The sequence below is a fragment of the Ovis aries genome, chromosome 9 (genome assembly GCF_016772045.2).
Source record: "Ovis aries strain OAR_USU_Benz2616 breed Rambouillet chromosome 9, ARS-UI_Ramb_v3.0, whole genome shotgun sequence".
NCBI lineage: Eukaryota > Metazoa > Chordata > Mammalia > Artiodactyla > Bovidae > Ovis > Ovis aries.
The window spans coordinates 60331477-60357736 of NC_056062.1; the positions used below are offsets into that span (position 1 = coordinate 60331477).

At 42.7% G+C, this 26260-nt stretch overlaps 1 long non-coding RNA gene across 1 annotated transcript in view; it reads left to right on the plus strand.

Annotated features, from left to right (window-relative positions):
* Nucleotides 1–25555, plus strand: part of LOC132657222 (uncharacterized) — a 242252-nt gene extending 216697 nt beyond the window's left edge. Inside the window, exon 4 of the long non-coding RNA XR_009595072.1 lies at nt 21098–25555. This is a non-coding gene — a long non-coding RNA (uncharacterized LOC132657222). The remainder of the gene's footprint in view (nt 1–21097) is intronic.
* Nucleotides 25556–26260: the final 705 nt, after the last annotated feature.

Consider the following 26260-nt stretch of genomic DNA (forward strand, 5'->3'; position numbering starts at 1 on the left):
AAAGAACCCATCGGCCAATGCAGGAGACATAAGAGACACAGGTTCAATCCCTGGGCAGTATTCTTACCTGGAGAATCCCATGGATACAGAAGCCTGGTGGGCTACAGTCCGTAGGTTTGCAAAGAGTAGGACACAACTGAAGCGACTTAACGCACACGCACACATATAAAAGCTTACATCTGCTAACCTCAGCCTCCCCTTCCGTCCCTCCCCCAGCTCCTCCAGGTTGAGACTGGCAGTCACCAGCCTCACCTCTATGTCTGTGATTCTGTGTCCCTATAATAGATAGGGTCATTTGTGTCATAGTTAGATTCCTCATGTAAGTGACATCATATGGGATTTGTCCTAAAATAAGTAATCTCTTAATCTCTAGCTGCATCCATGTTGCTGCAAATTGGCATTCTTTCATTCTTCCTGAATAGTATTCCACTGTATACATGTACCACTTCTTCTTTATCCATTCATCTGTCAATGGACATTTAGGTTTTTTCCTTGCCTTGGCGATTGTGTTCATAGTGCTGCTATGAACATAGGAGTGCATGTACCTTTTTTAGTGATAGATTTGTCTGGGTATATGCCCAGGAGTGGGATTGCTGGATCATGTGGTAATTCTAGTTTTCTGAGAGACCTCCTTACTGTTTTCCACAGTGTTTGTATCTGCTAGATTTTTAATGCAGAATGAGAAAGTCAGGACAAATATGTCTTACTTTCATTCTCTTCTCCTTTTGATGATCAACTGGGAGATGAAAGAATTAAGGTTTCTACATTCTCTTCTTTTCAAATCAGAACTCCCTCTGCACTCCCTCCTTCTTATTCACAAACTAGAATTTTCCATGCCATTTTCTCTGAGTCTGTACCATCAGATGGCTACCTGGGAATAAGACATGTGAGAGCGAGGAATGGAAAAACACACTATTTAATATGTTCAAGGTATTATCCCATTTACACATATGTGTTTGCTCTCAAGTTGCCCTTTTCTTTTCATGTGACGTTGTTGCCTCCTTTGGGAGGAGCTAGCCTGCTTTATATTTTACCTGTTTTGTAAGAAGTCACCTGTGGAATCCTGGATAAAAGAGGCATTTCTATTTGATTCCTGTGGGGTTTTCATATCCTTTTATAATGGACACCAAAGAAAAGTCCTGTGGCTGACCTTCTCTTACTCCAGCTCTTCCTTGCTCATAACTTCTCTGATAAAAAGAGAGCTTTAGCAATTGCTAAAGAAGAAATGAGACAGTCTCCCTACAGTAATTAAATGAACTGAGAAAAGGCAGCATTTGGGAAAGATGCTTTCCAAAGGTGAGCATCCATCCAAAGCATTTCTGCCAAGAATAAATATTTATGCACTCGTGTATTGATGGGACACTCTAGCCCCTGATTATCATCTGGCCAGTGTTGGTCTCTAAATACGTCCCCAGAGCTCACGTTGTTGGGCGTGAAGTGATTAAGTATTATGTCAGCAGCAGCTGTTGCCTGGAGACCTCTAATGGTGCTACACGGGCAAGGTCTCGCACTGGGAAAGTGGAGGGGATCTGTTTTAAGTGAGGTCTTCAATCAGGAAAAGATTATTTCTGCCAAAGGAGCTTTAAATCCCCTCTAACACCACCACTATGGACCAAAAGCATAGGTTAAGTCCAGGAAGAGATCAGAGGCATCTAAGAGACTCGGTCCTGAAGTAAGAGAGAGGAGGACAGCCCCGCTCAGCCACCCCCAGGGTCAAACTGGACTCTGAAGTCCGCATGCCTGCTGTCTCTCCTCCCTCCAGTCTCCTAGCTCTGACCTCAGGTTCATGGCCACATCTGTGTGTCGTTCTGCACAGAGGCTGCTCCTCTGCTGTGTCCCTCCTGCCGCCAGCTCTCTGCCTTGCATCCAGTGAAATTCACATTCAGCCCTAAGCCCAGCTGTCTGGGTCCAGTGCTTCAGTGTCAACATCTACCTGCCTGAACCCCATCATTTACCTACCTGCTTGGGTTTCCCCTTACCTCTTTCCCAGGCTATGTCTCTGCTTTAATAACTCCTATTTCTTTTTTTTAATTAGTTATTATTTTCTTTTGTTTTTGGCTGTGCTGAGTCTTTGTTGCTGCGCGCGGCTTTCTCTAGGTGTGGTGGGCGAGGGCTACGCTCTAGCTGAGTTGTACAGACTTTTCATTGCAATGTCTTCTCTTGTTGCAGAGCATGGGCTCTAGGGTGCACAGGCTTCAGTCATTGGGGCACACGGGCTTAGTTGCCTCACAGCATATGGAATATTCCTGGACCAGAGATCGAACCTGTGTCCCCTGCATTGGCAGGTGGACTCTTAACCACTGGACCATGGGGGAAGTCCAATAAGATACACCTAAATGGTTTCAAGAACATGGGGAAGAGTGTGAAGGCAGATGGGGACCAAGGCTAGGAAGGAGGTTAGTCCTAGTCAATAACATAACACCCCGCCACAGTATTCATTCCACCTTGTGCAGATGTTGACGGTTGCTCTGCTATACTGTAATGTATCAGTATTCTGTACCAAGAACTTCAGTCTCGGCTTAGTGGTATAAATAAGAAGTGTCAATTTCAACTAACAATGCAGCCATTCAGTCAACGCAACGTCTGCAGATTCAAACTGTTTAGGGAAAAGTTAGTCATGCTGTTGGATATTCAGTCTTCCATAAATGTAACCCTGTATAGAAGAATTGCACATCTTATTTTATTGTGCTGCATTTTAATTATGAGAAGAGGATCCACAGTGGGGTGAGACTTCTGCCTTCATGACTGGGCTGATGAATTTGGCTGAGAGAGTAACCATTCTGCAGACCCATGATTCCAACCTCAGCACTGCTGGGATGACTCTCAGAAACTCGACAAGTAAAATTTTAGCCATTTGCTGATACTTGCTTCTAGATCTCCGACAAAGCTGGTAGCTGAACACACACCCAGGTCTCTGCCAAGGGTCTTGGCAGGGTAGTCCACAGCTTGGACAGCCCAGATCTGGGCTTATAAATGAGAAAAACTTGTGCTGGTTATTACAACCTAAAGGAAGGTCATTGTCCAAGGGGCTTTTCAATATTTTGGTATTATTTTTAAAGGGAAATAATGTTACTTTAATCTTTGCAATGGAAAATGCCTAGGGTATATTTTATGAACTGCTGTAGAGCTGCTTCTGAGATAATCTTTATGTTAAACAAGTTCATTTCTGTAGGACTCATTTGTAGGGCAAAGATAAAGAGGCAGCAACTTGGTCTGTGAATTTTCTGTACTGTGCCACTTATCAGTAATAAGGAAGCTGAAAAGGCTTATCCGGCTAGGTTTGTACACCTTTTGCCACTGACACCACATGAATACATGCATGCTCACACACTGGTGTGTTTGTGTGTGTGTGTGTGTATGTGTGCGTGCACACCCATATACTTTCCCAATCCACGGAGTATATACAAATAGATGATGAGTAGTTTGATGATTTCTGGTTTTACTATTTAGACTTTTATCACTGAAAAATCAAACGAGTCATAGTGCGAACCACTGAAAAAAGACTTTAATCATGAAAACCATGATCTGATGTAATTGACCAGAGAGCTCACCAATTTCTGCTGCTTCATCTATTGATTAAAACAATACTAGCTATCTCTCTAAACAAAAGATCAAGCTTTCTGAGTAAAGCATGGTAAATAGCAGGACCCCAGAAGTCTTCTAACTCTTTACAGTCCCAGAAACCTCAATTGTCACTCAGAAAGTAGGGGAGGGAAGAAAAGCAAGCATGGAAAAAGAAATATGAGCGGGAAGCTCATTTGTAATATATCCATTCCCCAAATGGACTCCAAACTAAAAGAACAACAAAAAAAAAAGTGATGAGAGGAAGAGTACCAGGGGAAAATAAAGCCTGCTATGAACTACCTGCTGGTTTAACAGAGGAAAAGGAATGTTTTCCTTTTAAAAAAATTCGCTTCCCCAACTTTTGGTGACTGGGAAACATACGTGATAAAACAAAGACATAACTGAGTCAACAGGGGATTTCAGTTTAATCAGATTCAAGAAAAGCCAAATTGTCTCTAGAGTGGAGAAACGGGAGGAAGAAGGCTTATAAAGCACGTTGGGAGAACATTATTTACTTCTCTCTGGAACATTGATGAGCTACTAGGTAATGAAATTTTTATTGCAATGTTTACTACAAACTGGCTTTGTTTCACACATCTATATTTCGACTTTGTGGAGTCCCTCTGCTGACCTGTTTTTGTATGGCCTTGTGTTCTTTACAGCTCTCCCTCCCCATGCCACCCGCTCCTCCACAATTTCTCTTTCTGATCAGCACTAACACTACTTAGCTTGTCCTTTGTTCATTGAGTTTCTTAAGGTGAAACTCTTTAATCTTTATCTGGTTTCCTACTTTGTACCCACTCTCTTTCTTCCTGTCTTGCTATCAGCATCTGAGCTCAGTGTCAGAGTAGACCTGCCCCTCTTTTTCCATCCTCTAACACTATCTTCTGGGCTCTGGGATGGCATCTCCACCCTCTGTTCTGACCACTCAACCTGCATGTCCTGCTGACACTTTCAACTCAACATTATCCAAAACGAAACTTACCATCTCCCTCCCAAACGAGCTCCTCCTCATTCCCCTACTTCCATTAATGGCATCCATAGCTCAAAGCTCTTTTTCCTTAACTCCCACGTTCAATCAACTGCTTCTGCAGTGATTCTTAATATCTGTTCCCTCCATCTTATCCCCTCAGCCCCCACACTAGTTCAGAGCCTCATTAGTCTTCGCCTGGTCTACTGGGCAAAACCACTCCATTGATCTTCCTGCCTTCACCCACTCCAATCCATCCTACACACACAGCTATCAGATTAATCATCCTGAAATACAGCCCCAACTTCCCTGTCCACCCCCAGTTATAAAACTTTAAAACACCTCACTGTCTTTGGGATGAAGCATAAACATTTCATCCTGCCACTCAAGTAACTTTACAATAGAACTTCAACCCATCTGTTGAGATTTATCAACCACTACTGCCTTATTGCCCATCTAAACCAATGTCATAGGGAAGAACTCAAGAAAAGTCCAGAATTGGGCTTTTGTCTAGAAGTTCAGGCATGCATATTATTCATGGATAGGGGCGTGGGAATGTCAAGCAGTGGCCCAAAGGCAAAGAGGGTTGTCCAAGACAAGACCTGCCAATTGCATAGTTCTTTCCTCAGCCTATTACTCTGGAAACAGTAGACACTCCAGGAATTCTTGCTAAGCAACTTGCTTTTACTACATTTTAAGCCAGGATGTTACATTTGGACAAATCTCAATCAAAGAGCAGATGTTTTCTTATGCTTCTATAAATCAGTGTGACTTATTATTCTCAACTTTCTGTTAATATGCACTGTGTTACAAATACATTCCCCAGGCAAGGACTCAGCTATGTTTTAATGGGGAAGAATGAATGACTTTCACCGCAGCCAGATTAAAAACAGCAGTCCTTCTCTCTCTCATCTCTCAACAAACAATTCATGCAGAAGTCAATGAAAAGTCTGCAGACTCAAATTGTTTAGGGGTCAGTTAGTCATACTGTTGGATATTCAGACTCCCATAAATATGATTCCAATATAAAAACAAAAGCAACAGTAATAATTATAATTTCCCAGGGTCGTAAGGGCTTTGCATGATGAAAAATTCTTTCACAAGCTTTGCAGACTTTTCTCTCATCAACTAGTTTTTAAGTTAGGCAAAGAGGGTGTAGTGAAGGGTTTGTCAAACTTTTTCTATAAAATGGCTAAGTAGTAAATATTTTAGGCTTGTGGGCCAGATGGTCTCTCCCTCAATCCCTTTCGGAGCACAAAAGCAGCCACAGACAATATGTAAAGATACGGGTGTGTCTGTGTTTCCCCCAACATGTTATTTATGGATGCTGAGATTTGAATTTCATCTGATTTTTTTCCTGTTTTACAATGTTTTTAATATTTATTTCTTTGGCTGTGTCAGATCTCTGGTCATGTGGGATCTTCCGTTGCAGCGCACAGTCTGACTGTGGTTACGGCATGCGGGCTCTCCGGTCGTGGCACACGGGCTCTGGAGTGTGCGAGCTCAGTAGTAGCACCAAGGCATGTGGGATCTTAGTTCCCCATAACTGTGTGCATGCGTGCTAAGTTATTTCAATCATTTCTGACTCTCTGTGACCCTACAGACTTTAGTCCTCCAGACTCCTCTGTCCATGGGATTCTCCAGGCAAGAATACTGGAGTGGGTTGTCGTGCCCTCCTCCAAGGGGATCTTCCCGACCCAGGGATCTCTTGGCAGGTGGGTTCTTTACCACTAGCACCACCTGGGAAGCCCCTTAGTTCCCCAACCAGGGATCAAACCCATGTCCCCTGCACTGCAAGTTGTATTCTTAACCACTGGACTGCCGGTGCCAGGAAAGTGCCTTCATCTGATCTTTATATGTTACAAAATATCATTCTTCTTTTTTATTCAACCATTTAAGTATATAAAAAATATTCCTAGCCTATGGACCATATGAAAAGAGGAGGTGGACTGGATTTCGCCCATGAGCCAGAGTTAGCCAACTCCAGGGCTTCCCTGATAGCTCAGTTGGTAAAGAATCCCCCTGCAATGCAGGAGACCCCAGTGCAATTCCCTCCTGGGTCAGGAAGAGCTGCTGGAGAAGGGATAGGCTACCCACTCCAATATTCTTGGGCTTGCCTTGCGGCTCAGCTGGTAAAGAATCTGCCTGTAGAGCAGAAGACCTGGGTTCAATCCCTGGGTTGGGAAGATCCCCTGGAGAAGGGAAAGGTTACTGACTCCAGTATTGTGGCCTGGAGAATTCCATGGACTGTATAGTCCATGGGGGTCACAAAGAGTCTAACACGACTGAGTGACTTTCACTTTCACTTTCACTTTCTGGTTATAGTGCTTTCCTCAATCTACAGATGCGATTCTGTAGCTCAGAAGTTGAAATGACTTGTGTCTGAAATCACACAAGATGACACCGGTATTAGGTGTCTAGGCCATGTCATCTGACAGAAGTCTATGCCCTGGCTCTCCAGCAATGCTTCCGTACATTTGTAAACATCTAAGAGTAGCTGCCTATTTTCTAAGCAGGGAATGCTACACCCAACATGGAGAAGAACATCTGAAACAAGATCAAAGAATCACAACATTTCATCTTCGCCTGAAAGTCTCATGGGTGGTCTGTGACACCTCCCCAAAACTAAACGCAAAAATGATGTGTGGGTTTTCATTAACAAAGACTCCCCCCTTGACCAGACTTTAACTCAGCTCCTCCAGATCTTCTTCTCAGACCTCATTCTTGGCCTGCAGCCCTTGCCTGCCATGCCCAGTTGTAGGAAGGAAAAAAAGGAAGATTGAGCTTGTGCTGTTGCTGGGATCTACCCAGTCTTCTAGTTAGGATGGTAAACTCACCCTCCAAAGGGACTGGGAGTGTTAAAGGCCCAATGGCACAGAGCCCTGACTTTGGCCAGAAGCCTTTACCCTAATAGTTACCACCGTAGGGGTGTAAAAGAGCATTACTGGAGACAACAGCAGAACCAACTGGTTGGCATCAACTTGGATGCCAGTGATGGAGACCAGGGGAGGAGACTGGAAGAAGGGGTGTTCCAGAATCACCCTGAGCCTGAAGGGTTCCCCTTGACAGGATTGATTTCGTCGTTCATAGTCAGATGCTACACTACCATTTGAAAATGGGGCTCGGTAATGTGGAGAATGCACTAATATCCTAATATATTAGTGGGCTTAAGTCAACACAAACAGGGCTTTCTAGAGATACTGCTCAGGTACATGGAGGATGAACAGACTGCACAGACTGTGGGTACACAGCACAGCTACGTGAATACGAATCATTACTTTCCTGACACATCTGATGTTTGATCCCCCAGGCTACTACTGCTTACGGGCATGGAATTTATTGTAAAAGTCCTGACTAGTCAGATCACTGAGAAGAGCATGTCCATGCTTAGGGTCTGCAAATCCTTCATTTATTTTTTTATTACTTTTGAGTCTTTTCCTTGAATGGCAGAGCTGCTTCACTGACTCCTTTTGTTAGCCATTCCTTCCACTTTGGTGTTTTCCCAAAACAGGCTTCCCTAGACCATGCTGTCAGCTTTTTGTGTTTTAAGTAATCCACCCACCCACCTGTTAATGGCAAGTTTATGCCAAGTAGCACAATGGCACCCCACTCCAGTACTCTTGCCTGGAAAATCCCATGGATGGAGGAGCCTGGTAGGCTGCAGTCCATGGGGTCGCTAGGAGTCCGACGCAACTGAGCGACTTCACTTTCACTTTTCACTTTCACGCATTGGAGAAGGAAATGGCAACCCACTCCAATGTTTTTGCCTGGAGAATCCCAGGGACGGGGGAGCCTGGTGGGCTGCCGTCGATGGGGTCGCACAGAGTTGGACATGACTGAAGTGACTTAGCAGCAGCAGCAGCGTGATATAAATTTTTGAAGGTCAAGAAATTAGTTCCAGCCAATAAAAATCTTAATGATATCCGGTGGCCTGTATCAGGACAATGAACTATTTTAGGGTCTGATAATATGATTTTAATAAGGAGAAATGCTTAGACATGTTTAGAGCCTACATAAGTGAATTTGGGTATCAGGGCTGTGTGTGTGTACACTTGTGTCAGGGAGTGGGGAGGATTGAAAATGGTGTGGTCCTTCCCTTGGTCAGAAGGGGGCGACAGAGGATGACATGGTTGGATGGCATCACTTACAGTGGACTGAGTTTAAGCAAACTCAAGGGAAGCCTGGTGTGCTGCAGTTCATGGGGTTGCAAAGAGTTGGACACAACTTAGCGACTGAACAACAATTCTCTTGGTCATGCCCAAGAGATCCTCTAACTAACCTTGGCCTTGCTCTGATCTATGTCTCTCTGGGGACCTGACTACTATCACACATTGTAAAAACAGAGACAGTTGCTAGAATCTCCTGACTCTATTTCTGGACTGGACCCGACAAGAGATTGTGTTTCCCTGTGTTGACCCTTAGTCTTTTCTCTTGGTCAGAGTTTTGTGCTTGACCTTCATCTGCCTCCAGTCAGATTTGGATCCAAAGCCTATTCTGCAGACCCACCTCTCACCCTCAGCTGCAGAAGGGGCTGGATGGACTTCCCTCCCCTCCACTGCATGTTTTCCTCTCCTCACTTAAGATTTAGCCACCTTCTCTTTTTAGGGAACTTGCATTTGAATTTTCTTGTCCAGAGCATACTCTACATTAGGCCCTAAGGGCAGGCATCAGTTTTTTCAGGTAGATGCTGGTACTACAGACATTCAATCAGTAAAACTAAAAACAAGCTTTCAGTTGCATTGTGCTTCTATTCCGCAGTCTGTTTGGTAAGTTATAGGACAGAGGTAAATCTGATATTCTACCTGTCTGAAGGAAAATACAAGCTACAGCTGGGAGGTCAACATGAGAGTGCATTCAGTTCAGTTCAGTTCACTCAGTCGTGTCCCACTCTTTGCAACCCCATGAATCGCAGCACGCCAGGCCTCCATGTCCATCACCAACTCCCGGAGAGAGTGCATTAGAATGTATATTTGTGGGTTCAATCACAGGTTAACTGATCTACATCTTATAACCACAAATACATATAGAATTCCTTTATGCTTTTTCCTTACGCCTTTATACCCCAAACCCTACTGAATGTCCTTACAGAAGGACGTATTTCCATACATTCTCTATTACACTCATCATATTAGTGGTCACTTCATTGTTTTCATTATCTTGGCATTTCATGTGGGACGCTCAAATGGCTCTCACAAGTCCTATTGAACTGAAACGATGATAATCACGATAGGTAAGAATGCACAGAACATAGAAAGGAAACGCTAGCTAACTGAAGAAGCAGGAAACAAGGAACGCAGATTTGTAGTGACATTTGGGACCCAAATCAAAGTGATATCCTAAAAGGAGCGGAAGGGGGGAACCTGCTGGCCCTGTGACAGCTGTTGAGGGGATCAGAAGTCACTCTATGCAGCCCAACAAATGCTGCTATGTTTGGAGGAGCCAATTTAGGATGTGCTTCAGTAGCTGTAATTTAATAATAAGGGCACTGGGATTTGAAGCTGAGCTCTCCACATGCATATAATAACCAAGGAGATTTCCATCCGAACTGTAGAACCCTGGGCTCATGCCACAGCTTTTCTATTCTCTGTCATCTTTCTGCAATTAGAGAGAAGATCATGTATGAAAAAATGATCACCCACCAGCCCTAGCTGAAAATCATCAGCTCTGAGCCCCTACGTTAGCTTTTTAAGTTCTGTTCCCTGGAGAGGGACTGGTAACTGGGCATTTCCAAGCACTGATTGAAGCTCATTATCACCAAAGTGGTTCTGTAGTTCAATTTTGTCCGCCCCATTTCACAGACGGCCAAATTAAGGTCCAGCGAGGTTAAATAGTTGGCACAGTCTCCCAGAGACTGAATTTCAAGGACCTTGAACTGGAGATCAAGGTCTGCCCTTTCCTCACCAAAAGCTATTTTTTTTTCTCCCTCATCAAAACATTTGGAGAAAATCAGAGTTAAGTAAAAAAAAAAAAAAAGAAATATGTGGTAGAAGTCTTAGGGCTCTGAATAAAATGCTCCACAGAATCCACATGAGATTTGATAGCAAACGTTTTCTGTCGAGCTATCAAAAATAGACTCGAGACTCTGACTAGCTCTGAATGAAACTCTTTTTTTCCTTCTCTGCAACCTTTTACCATTTTCCTGGCATGCTTCATATCTAATTAATATTTTCAATAGTTCTGACCATTTTAATCCTTCCCCTCCATAATTCTACTCTCATCTCTCTCACCAGGAAGAAAGGGGGAAAAATTCTCACCAGTCGCACCTAGTAACTTGTTGAGTATTGTTCAGTCCAACAAGGGAGGGATTTGAGCATTGTCCTGGCTATTTGCAACATTATCATTGTCAATAATGATGAATTGGATTCTATTTAGAATTTCACATCATTTGCTCTTATCAGTTGTCTCACCTACAAAATGAGGTTCCCACCCATAGGGTTGTTTGAAGGTTAAATTTTATATTCCTAGTGATACAGTGGGTAAGAATCCACCTGCCAGTGCAGGGGACACTGTTCAATGCCTGGTCCAGGAAGATTCCACGTGCTACAGAGCAACTAAGCCTGTGTGCCACAGCTACTGAGCCTGTGCACTAGAGCCCTAGAGCTGAAACTACTGAAGCCCCGGCACCTGAGAGCCTGTGCTCCACAGCAAGAGAAGACACCGCAGTGAGAGGCCCATGCACCGCAACCAGAGTAGGCCCTGCTCACCGCAACCAGGGAAAACCCATGAGCAACAACAAAAACCCAGCAAAGCCCAAAATAAACACATTTAATTAAGTTTGGCCACCTGATGTGATACTTTTGGCCACTAGATGGGAAGAACTGACTCATTTAAAAAGACCCTGATGCTGGGAAAGATTGAAGGCAGGAGGAGAAGGGGATGACAGAGGATGAGATGGTTGGATGGCATCACCAACTCAATGGACATGAGTCTGAGTAAACTCCAGGAGTTGGTGATGGACAGGGAGGCCTGGTGTGCTGCAGTCCATGGGCTCACAACGAGTGGGGCATGACTGAGTGACTAAACTGACCTGAATTAACTTCAAAAATCTGATGATATGTGTAAAGGATTTAGCAGCACATCTGCTATACACTAGGCATCTTTCAAATATGTATTATTTTTAATGAATCTTTCATGGATGCAATAGGGTAGAAAGAGCATAAAGTTAGAATTAATTCAGAGATTTGTGGTCCAGTTGTGGATCTGACATTGAGTGCCCATTTGTGTAACTCCAAAAGACCTCCTTCCCCTCTCTACCATGGGAACCAATCCCTGTTCAATCTTCTCAAATTTATAGAAAGGATCAAATATGCTGGTAGTTTTTAAGTACATTTGGAAACATTTAAAGTCGACACACACAAGTGTGTGTAATTATTTTGTCATTCTTGCCATTGCTGTGTGTGGTAACAATGAGTTCATTCCCTTCATATTGGAGGGTGCAAGTCATGGAAGAATAATGTAGCAGACTAGGGCTGCAGACAGAATGGAATTCAATCCTAGTTCTACCACTGACATCCTCTGAGACCCTGGGAATGTCATGAACCTCTCAGAACCTTGATTTGAACATGTATTGAGTGGGGATAATAAGTAGCAGTAAAAATCGCTCAGTCGTGTCCAACTCTTTGCATCCCCAGGGACTGTAGCCTACCAGGCTCTTCTGTCCATGGAATTCTCCAGGCAAGAATACTGGAGTGGGTAGCCTTTCCCTTCTCCAGGGGAATCTTCCTGACCCAGGGATCAAACCCAGGTCTCCTGCATTGCAGGCAGATTCTTTTCTGCTGATCCACCAGGAGATAATAAAGTCCATAGTAATAGAGGTTCCTAGAACAGCTGGGTTAGGGCTAAGGCTCAGACATCCCAGAATATGAATCTGGGCAACACTGCCTTTGTTTTCTCTGTGCATCCTCTCTTTGCCTGAGACACAGAGAAAACTTGAATCCAGTCTATACCTGGGGGTTAAAATATACACAGTTATGATTCTCTGACTGCACTGGTATGGGTGGAAGTCAGATTCTAGAAAAAGAATGTTGAACCCCTAGACAGAAAAATCTTAGTGAGAAAGAGCCACTACAATTGACCACTAAAAACGGAAGGCTTTTCATTTCATCCTGAAATGAGATTCAGAGATAATAGGACCTATCTACATACATAATATCCTTTTTTAAATCAATAAAATGGCCTACCTATATAATATGAAGAAGTAAAAAGGAAAGTAATTTATAATAAAGTCCTTTGCACTTCATAAAGTAACAGCTGGGAGGTGATAACATTGGGATATTAAATGAAATAAGCAGAAGCTTGTACCTTTTTATAGAATCACACTGCTACAATCCAGCTGACCCACGAGTCTGTAATACTGGCAACTCACACTTCACAAGTGGTGTTGCCACTGGTGATGTAATTTTCTGAGCTAAACAAATCCTAATGATGTTATGAAAAGACAAAATGTAATGTTCTCTCAGTTTATATAGTTGAATTGTAACTCCTGCTGAATTCTTAGAAAATTCAATGTATATTAAAAGAATGCATTGTGCTGACAAAAATAAGTTAGTTGCTAGGCTTGGAAAATGATAAATCGGCTTTCTTTATCTATTAAATGTCCAGGTGGACATTCAAAAGTTAGATGGGTATGGGACAATTCATTTGGGGCAAGAGTGTAACACATATCACAAGATTTCCAATATTTCTGCCCCAACCACCAAGAGCTTCCTTAGTCATTGTAATAACCAAAACAGTTCCATGAATTTCAAAAACACTCTTTAGGGGGTGGTACCCTCCCCATAGAAAATTATTGTTCCAATGAGTCAGTACAGTCTGACCAAAATTTAAAACTATAGTAATCAAGTAACTTCATAATCTATCCCTTCCTCTGGGCTTCGGTCTCATCCTAACAATCCCAGACCACTGTCCCACTTTCTGTCTCTACTTTTATGTTAAATGATCTTCTTAGACTGTGCTCTGAACACGTGGAGATCATATTTAGCAAGAACACTGTGCCTTTTCTCTGACTCACACATCTTCCATGATCAGTGGGTACCAGGACCCAATTTATCAGTGATTCTAGCCCCATTTCACAGAGGAGAAGCCTGAGGAAATGCATGCAGATAATTCACCCAAGGTCATGCCACAACCTGTTTGTAGGGATTGACTAGACTCTGTATCTTTCAGATCTGACCACTGAACCCCTGTTCCACCCACTTCCCTCACAGACCTGTGGCTTCACTAGCCCTTTAAGAAGGACTGGGTAGGGACTTCCCTGGTGGCCCAGTGGTTACGAATTTGCCTTCCAATAAAGGGGCCACCGGTTCAATCCCTGGTTGGGGACCTAAGATCCCACATGCCTAAGGGCCAAGAGAAATAAAACAGAAACAATATTGTAACATATTAAATAAAGACTTTAAAAAAGAGAGAGAGAGAAAGTGGGTCAGTAGGTAAAACTGCAGTTGCTGTTTGGCTCTTTGTCAGCTTGGTAAGAAGTCAGTGATAGAGGTGGAGACTCCCCAGATGAGTTTCCATTCATCCAAGCTCTTGCCCTCCATCATTTGTGTGATTAATTGCACCCTAGCTCTCAGAGAACTGCTGGCCACCACCAAGGCTGCAACTCCAGTGAGTGCAGATCCATCATGGAACCTGCTTAAGAAGAGGAGCGGATGATGAACACATCCAAATGTGCTGAAGCAGGGTCAAACCGCAGACTCATTCAGCCCGGCGACAAGCAGCGTACCAGGTTTCCCGTCTCCCTCCTTTGCAGAGATGTGGCTGGGAGTGTAATAAAAAGTAATGATGTGGAAGAAAGCATGCTGTTGCCTTCCAAGGGTCAAGTCAGTACAATTTGTGCAAGGTCCTGACATTTTTACTCTTTTCCAGTAGAGAAATACTGAGCTGGAAAAAAATGCAGTGCCCAAGGGAAAAAAAAAGACACAAGCCAGGGTCACTTCACACAGTTTAAAATAGATCCCATATGAAGCATCCAAATATATCATGAAGATTGCTTCACAGAGCAGGAAAGGAAGCTTGAGGAGACTCCACCCGGCACCACCTCCATGAGTGACGATGGACTCACTCTTCTTAATCACCGTGGGCCATTCTCGTGAGCAGTTATACATCAGCTCTCACTTCTGGAAAAGCCATTTTCTAATGGGCAGCTGGGTTCTTGGTAATTCTGACAAAGAGACCTATCATTTCGTGAAGTGAGTCAAAGGATTTATTCAGTGTTTTCTGAAGGCGAAGGGCACAGTGCCCACTTGGAAACATACATCAGACAGCAGGTAAAGAAGATGGCAATTTGTAAAAGCATTTTCAAAACCTCCAAACAACTGATGTATTCCTGAGGGCTCTAAAATGATAAGTGGAAGTTTGCAGCCTCCAAATTGCAATGGTTGTAGCTGTGACCTCCTTGGAGACAAAGGGGTCTTTTAAAGGCTTCACTGGAGACTTTATTCCAGTATTATTATCCCCAGATGGTAACCTAGCTTTTAAGAGCCAATGTGTGCATGCATGCATACGTGCAAAGTCACTTCAGTCGTGTCCAACTCTTGTGACCCTATGGACTGGAGCTCACCAGGATCTTCTATCCATGGGGTTCTCCAGACAAGAATCCTGGAGTCGTTGCTGTACCCTCCTCCAGGGAATCTTCCTGACACAGGGATGGAATGCGCGTCTTCGTGTGTCCTGCATTGCAGGCAGATTCTTTACTGCAGAGCTACTGGGGAAGCCCTTAATCGTAGTTAACCCATCCTAAAATCCTGTGAAACTATCTAATATGATGCTAATCAGTAAAAATCTCCAGTCTTTTAAGTTAAGATGTATGTTTCTATTAGTAAAAGCCCCTTTTTAAAATTTTCAGTAAGGTCCACATGGATGGGAATTTATCTCCATGAAGGCAGCACGTTAGGATCAAGATTTATTAATCTTTTTGCTATTCTTATGCTCTACCTGTAAAAGAAATGGAGCTGGGATGGTTTTCTAATCCAATAGGGAATGTTGCAAGGGTAATGATCTTAGAATAACACAGTCTTATTTTTAGCAATGAACATCGTGTTTTTAGGTGAAGATTTATTGCATTCATTCACTCAGCAGATACCTGTCGTGTACCCATGCCAGGCACTTCGCCAGGTAGTGGGGACAGATTGGTCAGCGTGTTTGCCCAAATACCTACAAGCTATTGAGCCATCCTGCTAAACCAGACAGAAAAAGAAAATTAGGAAGAATAAGGTCAGACTGTTTTAAAGACATTGAAAATAATCACAACCAGCAGGATCTAGTGATTAATGAGGCAATTCCACAGAAAGATGGGAAGCATAAAATGGTAGCACCACAGGTACATCAAGATGCATTTTTGAACAATTACGCCAATTAAAGCACCTGAAATAAAACCTTAAGGATATAGAAGGAGAGCACGAGAAAATATCTTGATGCTTTTCTAGTCTTCACTCCTCCTCCACCACCTCCCCCAACACCCCTCTCCGCCCCCGACCCAGCCATCTGATTCTTGTTCCAATAATTATCCATTTACTAGCCTCCTGACAGCAAATCTGATGAACACATTCAATCAATTCTTTCCATTCTGGTCAGTCACACTGAACGCATGCAGTATGACCGCCCTTGGGAAAGAATGATCCACCAAGGTCAAACGAGCCTGAAAGATCTGTGGCCCGCAGAGCCATGCGCAGATCCTGATCCTTTTGACTTCTTAATTGTAAAGACAGAGAGGGACCATCTGCAGTACTTTCCAAGGCCATCCTCCTTGCTGGGCTTGGGAATTGATGTCAATCACCATGAAACTGTGCCAACTCAGACCCTCAGAAGGGTTCTCAGATTCTGAACCTCCTGCACTACGTGGGACCCCAAAGCATTTTTATAAATATTATTGACATCCTATTCCCTCTGTTTAGGGACAGACTGGGGAATAGAGCTTGAGCGATTTCCCTGGTGGCTCAGATGGTAAAAGCGTCTGCCGACAATGCAGGAGATCCCTGGGTTCAGAAGATCCCCTGGAAAAGGAAATGGCAACCCACTCCAGTATTCTTGCCTGGAAAATCCCATGGACAGAGGAGCCTAGCAGGCTACGGTCCATGGGGTTGCAAAGAGTTGGACACGGCTGAGCGACTTCACTTTCTTTCACTTTCACTTTGGACCAAATCCAGGACCTGTCACTTAATAGCCTTCTGGTCTCAAGCAGGTTACTTCACTAGCTGAGTCTTGCTCTCCTCATCTATAAAGCAGAGCAAACTCAGCTACACTCAACAGGCCATTGTGAAGATTAAATATGGCAATACTTGGGAGGATACTTTCACAGACCTTGGCATCTAATTTTCCAGATATACTTAAAGTACCCATCCCTCCATATCCCTCCCACAAAGGAAAGCTGGGTCCCTGTAGTCTGCAGTTTCGCTGTGCAACGTCTATGCTGACGCTCTGGGATGGCCACTTTCCACTCATCCACAATGATTGGACCAAAGTAGTCACCTGACCCCAAAGCAGACAAGGCATAGGCTAGTCAGCAGCCAAAGCCCATTGGCGCAATTCAAAAACAAGCATACAAATTAGTGAGTCGGGCTGATCAAATTCTTCTCTCTGGATTTTGATTTAGAAAAAAAGGAGGATGAAATAACTAACAGTGAAGGAGAAGGTTTAAAAAAAGAACAAGAGGGCTGTTTTGGTGGTGTGACATGCCAAAATCATGGCTAGGCATACTTTATGAACAAGCAGAAAATTGAGAATGGAGACTAAGAAAGGCATCTATGGAAAGAGGAGGACGAAGCAGACCTGCAGAAAAAGAGAATGAAAAACGGATACAATTTTCAGTTCCTGAGCTTCCTGTTCTGATTCCATTTCCAGGCTATGGGAATCCTTAGAACAGCTTCCTTTTTTATTGAGATAATGTGGGTGGAACTAGCGAGGTCTGATTAGGCACTCAGTGAGTGTTACTTCCCTTGTCTTATTTACCTGTCTGGATGTCTCATCACTTATTCATGCATCCTTCCCTGGCGATTCAGGCAGTAAAGAATCCACAGTGTAAGAGACCTGGGTTCAATCCCTGGGTTGGGAAGATACCCTGGAGAAGAGAAAAGCTACTCACTCCAGTATTCTTGCCTGGAGAATTCCATGGACAGAGGAGCCTGGCAGGCCTACAGCTCATAGGGTCGCAAAGAGTCGGACACAACTGAGTGAATAAAGCTTTCATTAAATTATGTATTAAATAATTTGTGACCACCTACTATGTTCCAGGTATATCATGTCTTCCATATTTATCCTGAGAGTTTAGCTTGCAACTTTCCCAAATGCTATTTTTGCATTGATCTGGGCATAGGAGAAAAAGACAAGACACATACGAGTGACTGTCATGGTGAGGGAGATATTTAGAGAATTAGTGGAAGGCACATTAGATTGTCCCTGGGGGGGAGGGGGGGCGCCCTCTCTAATTCTGAGCAGCTGAGCCCAGCGAGCTTGCACATCAACCCCAGAGCCCAGAGTTAACTGCTAGGATAAGGTCTAAAACCACTCTTTCTTCTGGGTCTCTCCCAACCTGCCCAGCCTCAGAGAGGGACCTTTACAACATCTTCCTCTCATCCTGTCCTCCATGGCTCATAAAACGTCTCTTTTCTCCTGCTCATTCCTCAGACTTCCTCATATACCATCATCTGTCACAGGGATGTTGACAGCTCAGAATAAACCTGCTTTAATTCTCTGGATTAGTTTCCTAAAAAAGAAAGGGCAAAAAAAATGGGAGAAAATCTTCTCAGTCTCTCCTAAAGAGAGGTGAAGACCCAGAGACACAAAGAGACGGCGTCAAAGATCTTGGGGAAACTGGCTGGCCTGAAGAGGTCTCCCAGCTCAGGTTCACGTAAGTGTCCACATGTTAGACAGATGGCTCTCCTCGTGAATGGTGATTAGTTTCACGCTCTGCACTGGCCATGCGTTAGAAGAATTGCCACTGACAGCAGAATAGATGTCGGGGTCCACCCCTGCAGAGGCCTGGGGTCCACGCACCTCGGTCAGGCACCCCAACCTGGTTCTTCAAAGATGCCACTGGGAGGGGGTGGCCGGTTCTCAGTATCTCCCCAGCCTGACAGATCCAGCCTGTGTAGCCACAGTAAGGCTGCACAAGCTGCCAGAACTTCAAACCTTTTCACTTTGGCCTGAAATGGATTCTTAACAGGCTGGCTGAGTTCGTCATTGCCAAGTAACTAGAAACCTGACTTGGCAACAGGGGCCTCTTTGATTAATACCAAACAGGCAGTCAGTGAATCATTCCGTTAAATAGAGCTAATTTGGTGGATAGGTGAAAATCTCTCAAAGATAGGATGGGACAATAAAAGGAGAGCTTGGTGGGGAGAGAAAGGGAAATATGCTTTCAGGATTTTATCGATAGAGCATTTCAGCTTTCCTGAATTCAGGCCATAAAAAGCACCCTCAGGAGATCCCTTCAGGCAAAACACGAGGCCCTTCCTAAGGGGGAAAGAGTGAAGTTAATGGCCTGAACTACCACCCTCCAGCCTGCTTTAAAAGGTCAAATTGTGGCTTCATCAAGCAAGCCCGGGCTGGCTTCCAATCACGCTGCTGAAAGAACGAGATTCTGCTTTTTCAAGACAAAAGAAGAGGATGAAGAAGGGAATATTGTCAGCGGGGAATTTAACTCCTGGCAGGCCACGAAGTGTTAAATCCCCTGCTGGATTCTCTGCCTTGTGTTTGTTTAATGCGCCTTGCTGACGAGGCCATAAGGAGCACAAGGAGAAACAGCAGGCAGTTCCCAGCGCTTGCTGAGGTGGAGCGAGCCTTTCCGCCACGAGATGGCAGCACCAGCCTGCATTTGAAGCAAGGGCTGTGCCTGAGGGCTGCAACCTGCACCCCCCACCCCCACCGCCACCCCCAAGAGGTTCTTATTCCCCTTGAATTTTAACCAATCGTATTACATCTTTTGTCTCCAGAAGGACAGAAATAGGTTTCATTCCTTCCCTCTAAATGATTTTAAGTTTCCTTTTGTTCAAGCTCTGCTCAAAAGAGAGAGCCCTATTTCAAGGTTTGACCTGCTTGAGACTTCTATTAAGTGGGCCAAATGATTATACCCCAAAGACAAACGTTCTCTGAAAGGCCCTCTCCGTGTTGTCAGGAGCAATGCTAGTGCTGTGTTAACCCACCGATAGGCCACCAGGGAGCCGTCATCTTCCCCCAGGGAGGTTTTAGCCTTCTCTCCAAACCCAACTGTTTGTTTATGGAACAGGAATCACCTGCTGTTACCTTCCTCTCAGGACTAGTTGGCATATTTTAAAGGTGATGAATTTGCCCTTTGGCTTCAAGTTTCTTTGACTAGATTTGCCGTTGCCTTTTCTTTTTTTTTTTTTTTTTCTTTCAAGTAATAGCATCACTTATTGAAGATACACAGCCTCAAATGTGTATTAGCTCTTTGTTCAATAAATAAGCAATATTACTGTTTTCATGGTCTCCTTCCATACTGATTCCCTGTTGCTTGTAACAGCAGCCCCCAAAACACAGAAGAATCCTCAGACATAGCTCCCTCTAACTTCCAGAACTTTGTGTGTGCAGCTGCACTCCGCTGAAAGCACTCCCGCCCCCTCTTCACTTGGCTAATGCCACTGCCTTCTCTAGCTCTCAATCTAAGTGTCACTTCCTTTGCTAGGCATGTCAGTTGTCAAGGCCAAGTCCAGATGAGATGGCCTTCGTATGACTTGTAACAGCCTGAACTTTTATCATTTCAGTCCTTCTAACATTGTGGAATAACTTTAGGTTGATGAAGCAGTGGTCTATCTCCCTTCCCTCGCTGAAGAATTAAAGCTCAACAGAGGCATTTCCACCTGGCTTAGCTTACCCGACAGCCCATAGCCAGAAGGTGCTTAATCAGTAGTTGTTGAATTAAAGGAAAAAAAAAACTGTAGAATTAAAACCATACTAAAATTTGTGAACTTACTTTTATAATTTGAAGAAATATTTTACTTTGGTAACCTATCTGCAGCCCTTGTGCTTATTCTCTTGCCTCCTAATGTTTTTATTCTTTTGTGTAATTTTCGGTACACACGCAATGTCATGCAAAGCCTAATTTGCCTCTAATTACAAGCTCTATAAGAATCTGCTGTGACCTTTAACCTGCTGCAGTGAATTAAGATCACTTGTGTTCTGCTGCTTGTTTTGAAAGATTCAGTCTCCTTTCCTTTTGAGTGGGCTTCCCTGGTGGCTCAGACGGTAAAGCATCTGCCTGCAATTCCAGAGACCTGGGTTCAATCCCTAGGTCAGGAAGTTCCCCTGGAGAAGGAAATGGCAACCCACTCCAGTATTCATGCCTGGAAAATCCCGTGGACCGAGAAGCCTGGTGGGCTATAGTGCATGAAGTTGCAAAGAGTTGGACACAACTGAGCAACTTCTCTCTTCCCCTTGAAGTCTGCCTAGCCATGGCGTCAGCTGACCTTGCTGGTTTGAAACTTCAGGCAGAGTTGTCAGGCTATCTGAAAAGCAGTAGACTTTTAAAATTCATAATAATAAGGAGCCACCTCCCAATTTTGAGAGTTAGAGAAGTCTCAGTATATGTGTTTGTTTACTGTGTTTTGCCAGCATGGAGGGATCTACCATTTAAGAACTACAAGGAACGCTTGTATCTACATGAAGCTCGGAGCATTGGGCTCCGGGCCCGGCCATGTGGTGGATCACCTCGACCTGGATCCTGAGGATGTGGAAGCTATGCTGGAAACTCACCAAGGGCTTTGGTGCCTCTGAAAGGATACATGGGAGACAAGGAGGTGAATGGGGCTATGAGAATGAAGGATACAGATACTGTCTACAAGATCCAGTTTGGCAGAGAGCGTGCTGATGTGGAATGGAGGAGTCTTGGTTGTGTTTGGGGCTTCAATTCATGGTGTTTGTGAGCTTCACGCTTCAGCTGCCTGGTGAGTGACTGATGAACCAAAGGCTGGTTTTTTTCATTGTTTGTTGTTTTCTTATTGGAACTTTAAGCTACTTGCTGGTCTGAGTAGTGAATACCCCCTTGTCTGAAAGAATACAGCATGGTGCTACCCTCAGTCTTCTATTGGGTTTGAGTTGCCCCGCAATTTCAAAGGTAGTGGGGTTGTCATGGCACCCCTAGGAATAGGAGACCAGTCTCCTTGTTTTTGGATGCAAATTCGTCTTGAGAGAGCATGGAACCAGGAAGTAAAAAGATCATTTTGCTAGTTCTTGTTATTACAAGGTGTTGTGGTTTTCAGTTTAAAAATAGGGAGAATTCTAAGGCATTTGAGAATCAGTGTGGTGTGATGGAAATGGTTGAACCATGAAACAGAGGCCGAGGTGTGAATATTTCTCTGCTAACTTTGTGAGTCCTTGGGCAAAGCATTTACAGTTTCAGTTTCCTTATCGGTAGAACAGATAATTATGTCTAGTTTAGAAGATAATAGTAGGATTTTAAAAATAATGTATATCCATGCTGCAAATGGATGAACCTTGGAAAAACCATGTTCAGTTCAAGAAGTCGGTCAACAAAAAGGTCATGTTTTGCTTGTTTTTGCTGACGTGGTATGTCCAGAGCCGGCAAATCACAGAGGCAGAAAGTAAACTAGAGGTTGCCAGGGGCTGAGATGTTGGGGAGAGTGGAAAGTGGCTGCTAAAGGGTATGAGGTTTCTTTTTAAGGTAATGGAAATGTTCTAAAACTAGATAGTGTGGAAAGGTGTACAGTTCTGTGAATATACTAAAAATCCCTGAATGGTACATTTTAAAGGTGGTATGTGAATTATATTTTAATAAAACTGTTGTTTCAGAAACTCTGCCACATTAGGAAAAAACAACATAAGTCAAGTATTTTGTATGTGGCGCATAGTAGCTGTTCATAAATGTCTAGTTCCCTTTTTTCATTTTTTTCTTACTTTTCTATTAAGGGATAATTAACAGATTACGTTCTAGTAGTTTCAGGTGTGCAACATAACAATTCAATGTTTATATTATGAACTGATCACAAGTCTAGTTAATACCCATCATCTTATAGTTACAATTTTTTTTCTTGTGAGAATTCGATACCCTTTCAGCAAGTATCAAATATGCAGTATAGTATTATTAACCATGCTGTGCATTACCTCGCCATGACTTATTTATTTTATAAGTGTGTACCTCTGAAAGTGTGTAAGTGTGTATCTTTTGACCCCCTTCACCCATTTCACCCACCCTTGCCCTGACAACCACCAATCTGTTCTTTGTATCTGTGAACTTGTTGTTTCCTTTTTTTCTTTCTTATGGGTTTTTGTTTGTATGTGTGCGTGTTTGGATCCCACATATAAGGGAGATAATACGGTATTTGTTATCTCTGTCTGCTTCTTTCACTTAGCATAATGCCCCCAAGGTCTGTTCATGCTTTCAAAAATGGCAAAGTTTCACCTTTTTAATGGCTGAATAGCATTTCATTGTCTAGGCAGGTAGGTTAAATAGATTGATAGCACATTTTCTTTATCCATTCATTGGACATTTTCGTTGTTTCCGCATCTTGGCTATGGTAAATAGTGCGGCAGCGAGCATAGCAACGCACATGTGCTCTCAAATTAGTGGGTTTTTTTCTTCAGGTAAATCTTAGAAGTGGAATTGATGGATCATACAGTGGTTTTGTTTTTCTTTTCTTTTTTTTTTTTAAGGAACCTATGTACTGTTTTCCATAGCGGCTGACCAATTTACATTCCCATTAATGGTATATGAGAATTCCCTTTTCTCCATATCCTCACCAACACTTGTTATTTGTTGTCTTTTTGATAATAGCTGTTATAACAGATGTGAGATGGTGTCTCATTATGGTTTTGATTTGCATTTCCTGGATAACTAGTGGTGTTGAGCATCTATATGTCTTCTTTTAGAAATATGTCTACTTGGCTCTTCCTAAATCAAATTGTTGTGTTTTTTTTTAATTGAGTTGTGTGAGTGCTTATATATTTTCAATGTATCAGATATATGATTTGCAAAATTTTCTCCCATTTAGTAGGCTATCTTTTTATTTTGCTGATGGCTTTCTTTGTTGTGCAGAAGCTTTATTTTTGGTTTCAGCTTCAAAAAATCACCACCAAGACCTATATCAAGAACCTATGTTTTCTTCTAGGGATTTTATGGTTTCAGGTCTTCTGTTTATGTCTTTAATCCATTTTGAGTTAATATTTGTATATGGCGTAAGATAGGAATCCAGTTTCATTCCCTTCTTGCGGCTGTTCAGTTTTCCCAACACCATTTATTTAGAAGACTGCCCTTTCTCCATTGTGTATCCTTGGCTCCTTTATCATGAATTAACTGCCCGTATATGTGTGTACTTATTTCTAGGCTCTCTATTCTGTCCCAATTATCTATGTTTCTGTTTTATGCCAATGCTATCCTGTTTTTATTACCATAGCTTTGGAATATAGCTTGAAATAAGAAGGCTTAATGCCTCCAGCTTTGTTCTTCTTTCTCAAGATAGCTTTGGCTATTTGGGGTCTTTTTTGATGATTCCATACACATTTTAGGATTGTTTGTTCTGTTTCTGTGAAAAACACCATTGGTATTTTTGATAGGAATTGCATTGAATTAGTAGATTGCTTTGAATAGTATGACATTTTAATCATATTAATTCTTCTAATATGAGCACAGAATATCTTTCCATTTACTTACATTTTCTTCAATTTCTTACATTAATGTCTGTTACGCATTAGTATATGGGTCTTTTACCTCCTTGGTTAAATTTATTCCTAGGTATTTTATTCTTTGTGATATGACTGTAGATTACACTCAATCAAAGGGAGATGCTTTCTTAGTTTCCCTTTCTGATAGTTCATTATTACTGTGTAAAATTGCAGACAACTTAATACATTGATATTTGTTTTTTATTCTGCAACTCTCCTGAATTCATGTATAGTTTTAAAGGTTTTTTGACGGATTTTCAGGGTATTCTGTAATATCTTGTCATATGTGAATAATGACATTTTTACCTTTTCTTTCTAATTCTGAGCCCTTTTGTTTCTTTTTATTGCCTAATTGTTCTGGCTAGAACTTCCAGTACCAAAGTGGCAACAATAAAGGGGCAAGAGTGAGCATCATTATCTTGTTCCTAGGAGGAAAAGCTTGCAGGTTTTTTACTGTTGAGTATGATGTTACCTGTGCAGTTGCGATATATGACTTTTATTATGTTGAGGTATATTCCCACTATGCCCACTTTTTGCATGTTTTTATCATAAGTGGATGATGAACTTACTTTTTCAAAAAACCTAACTGAATCCATTCTGTTATTTTCAACAGCTCTCACTTGACTTTCAATGTATTGTTTTAACTGAGTGGGGGGATTATAATTAGAAAACAGAATTGTGAAAATCTCTAACTCATGGGAATGCGTCACAATATCATCTGCATTATATTTTTCTATAGTAAAAAATATCTGAATAACATAGCTTACAGGATCAAGTAAATTCCCTGCTCAGCAGTTGATGGATTCTAAAATCTGGCCCTATCTTTACCTCCACCATTATCGCCCAGTTGGTACTTTTTCTATCAGGTAACTCTCTCATTTTTCCAGACATATGCCAGTCTCCTCTCACTTTTGTGGCTTGTTCTGACCACTCCATTTTGGATGACTTCCCTGCTGTCTCTCTATACATGCAGTTCCCACTTTGCCTCACAATTGTGCTTGGGTCCTGTCTCTGCCAAGAAGCTTCTCCTCAGTACTGAAGCCCACAGTGATCCCTCATCTCTGAAAGCCTACACCTGCAGGTCTGTATCCAGAGACTGTGACTTCTGAAATCAAAATCTCAGCTAGATTAAAATGGATTACGCTTGGATCCCAGAAAAGCCTGCATGCTAACTGCAAGTACAAACTGTTCATTCTGCAATTATTTCCTGCCATAAGCATATTCTCCCCAACCAAAACAATAAGCTACACATAGAAAGCTTTGTGTTGTATGTTTTTTATATCCAGAAAGCGTGTTATTTGAGTCTCAGCATACAAATCCATATGTTGATTTGTATGGAGCAAGCCACTCTATTCAATCTGTACATTGACTGATTCATAAGAAAAAAAAAAATCTATCATTGTTTAGCCTATTCCAAATCTTGGCAGTCTTATCACAAGAACAGAGTTAGACCTAAGAATCTGAGAGGTCCCAGGCCTCTTCCTGGTTCCAGGAGGACTTTGGGCTAGCCCTTTACTAGGAGTTCAGTGTCTCCCAGAGGGCAACACTCAAAGCATCTTAAAAGCAAGGGATGGAACAGCAGTGGATTGACCAGAGGACACCTGAGATGCCTTTCCCCATCACTGCCCCACCTCCCAGATACAGATGTGTGAGAGTCTGCAGCGCCCTTTCTCGTTTAGGCAGTGGCTGAATGACCCTGCCTATTAGTGGGATGGTCACTCCATTCTACTCCATTTTCTGAGCACTCAAAGGAAGAGTAAAGTATTCTGGCCACGTTTCTAGAGAGCTCACACATTAAAAACCTTAAGGTTGTCTGTAGTTCCCAAAGCAAAACCAGAAAAGCTGAAAGATGACTGGTATGATTAATACATTTATCAGCACTAGGACATTGTTATTTTATTGCTGGTATCAGAGTGACATCATTTTTCATAAAGACACCATAATTGTCTTTGAATGTCATAAAAGGTGAAATTCATTCTCATGGAAATTGAAGAGAACATTGCAAAGGCTTCCGTCAAAGGGGAACTAAATGATTTAGATGATAAAATATACTGGCTTTAAATTTCTGTCTGTAAACCAGGAGTGAAACCACAGAGA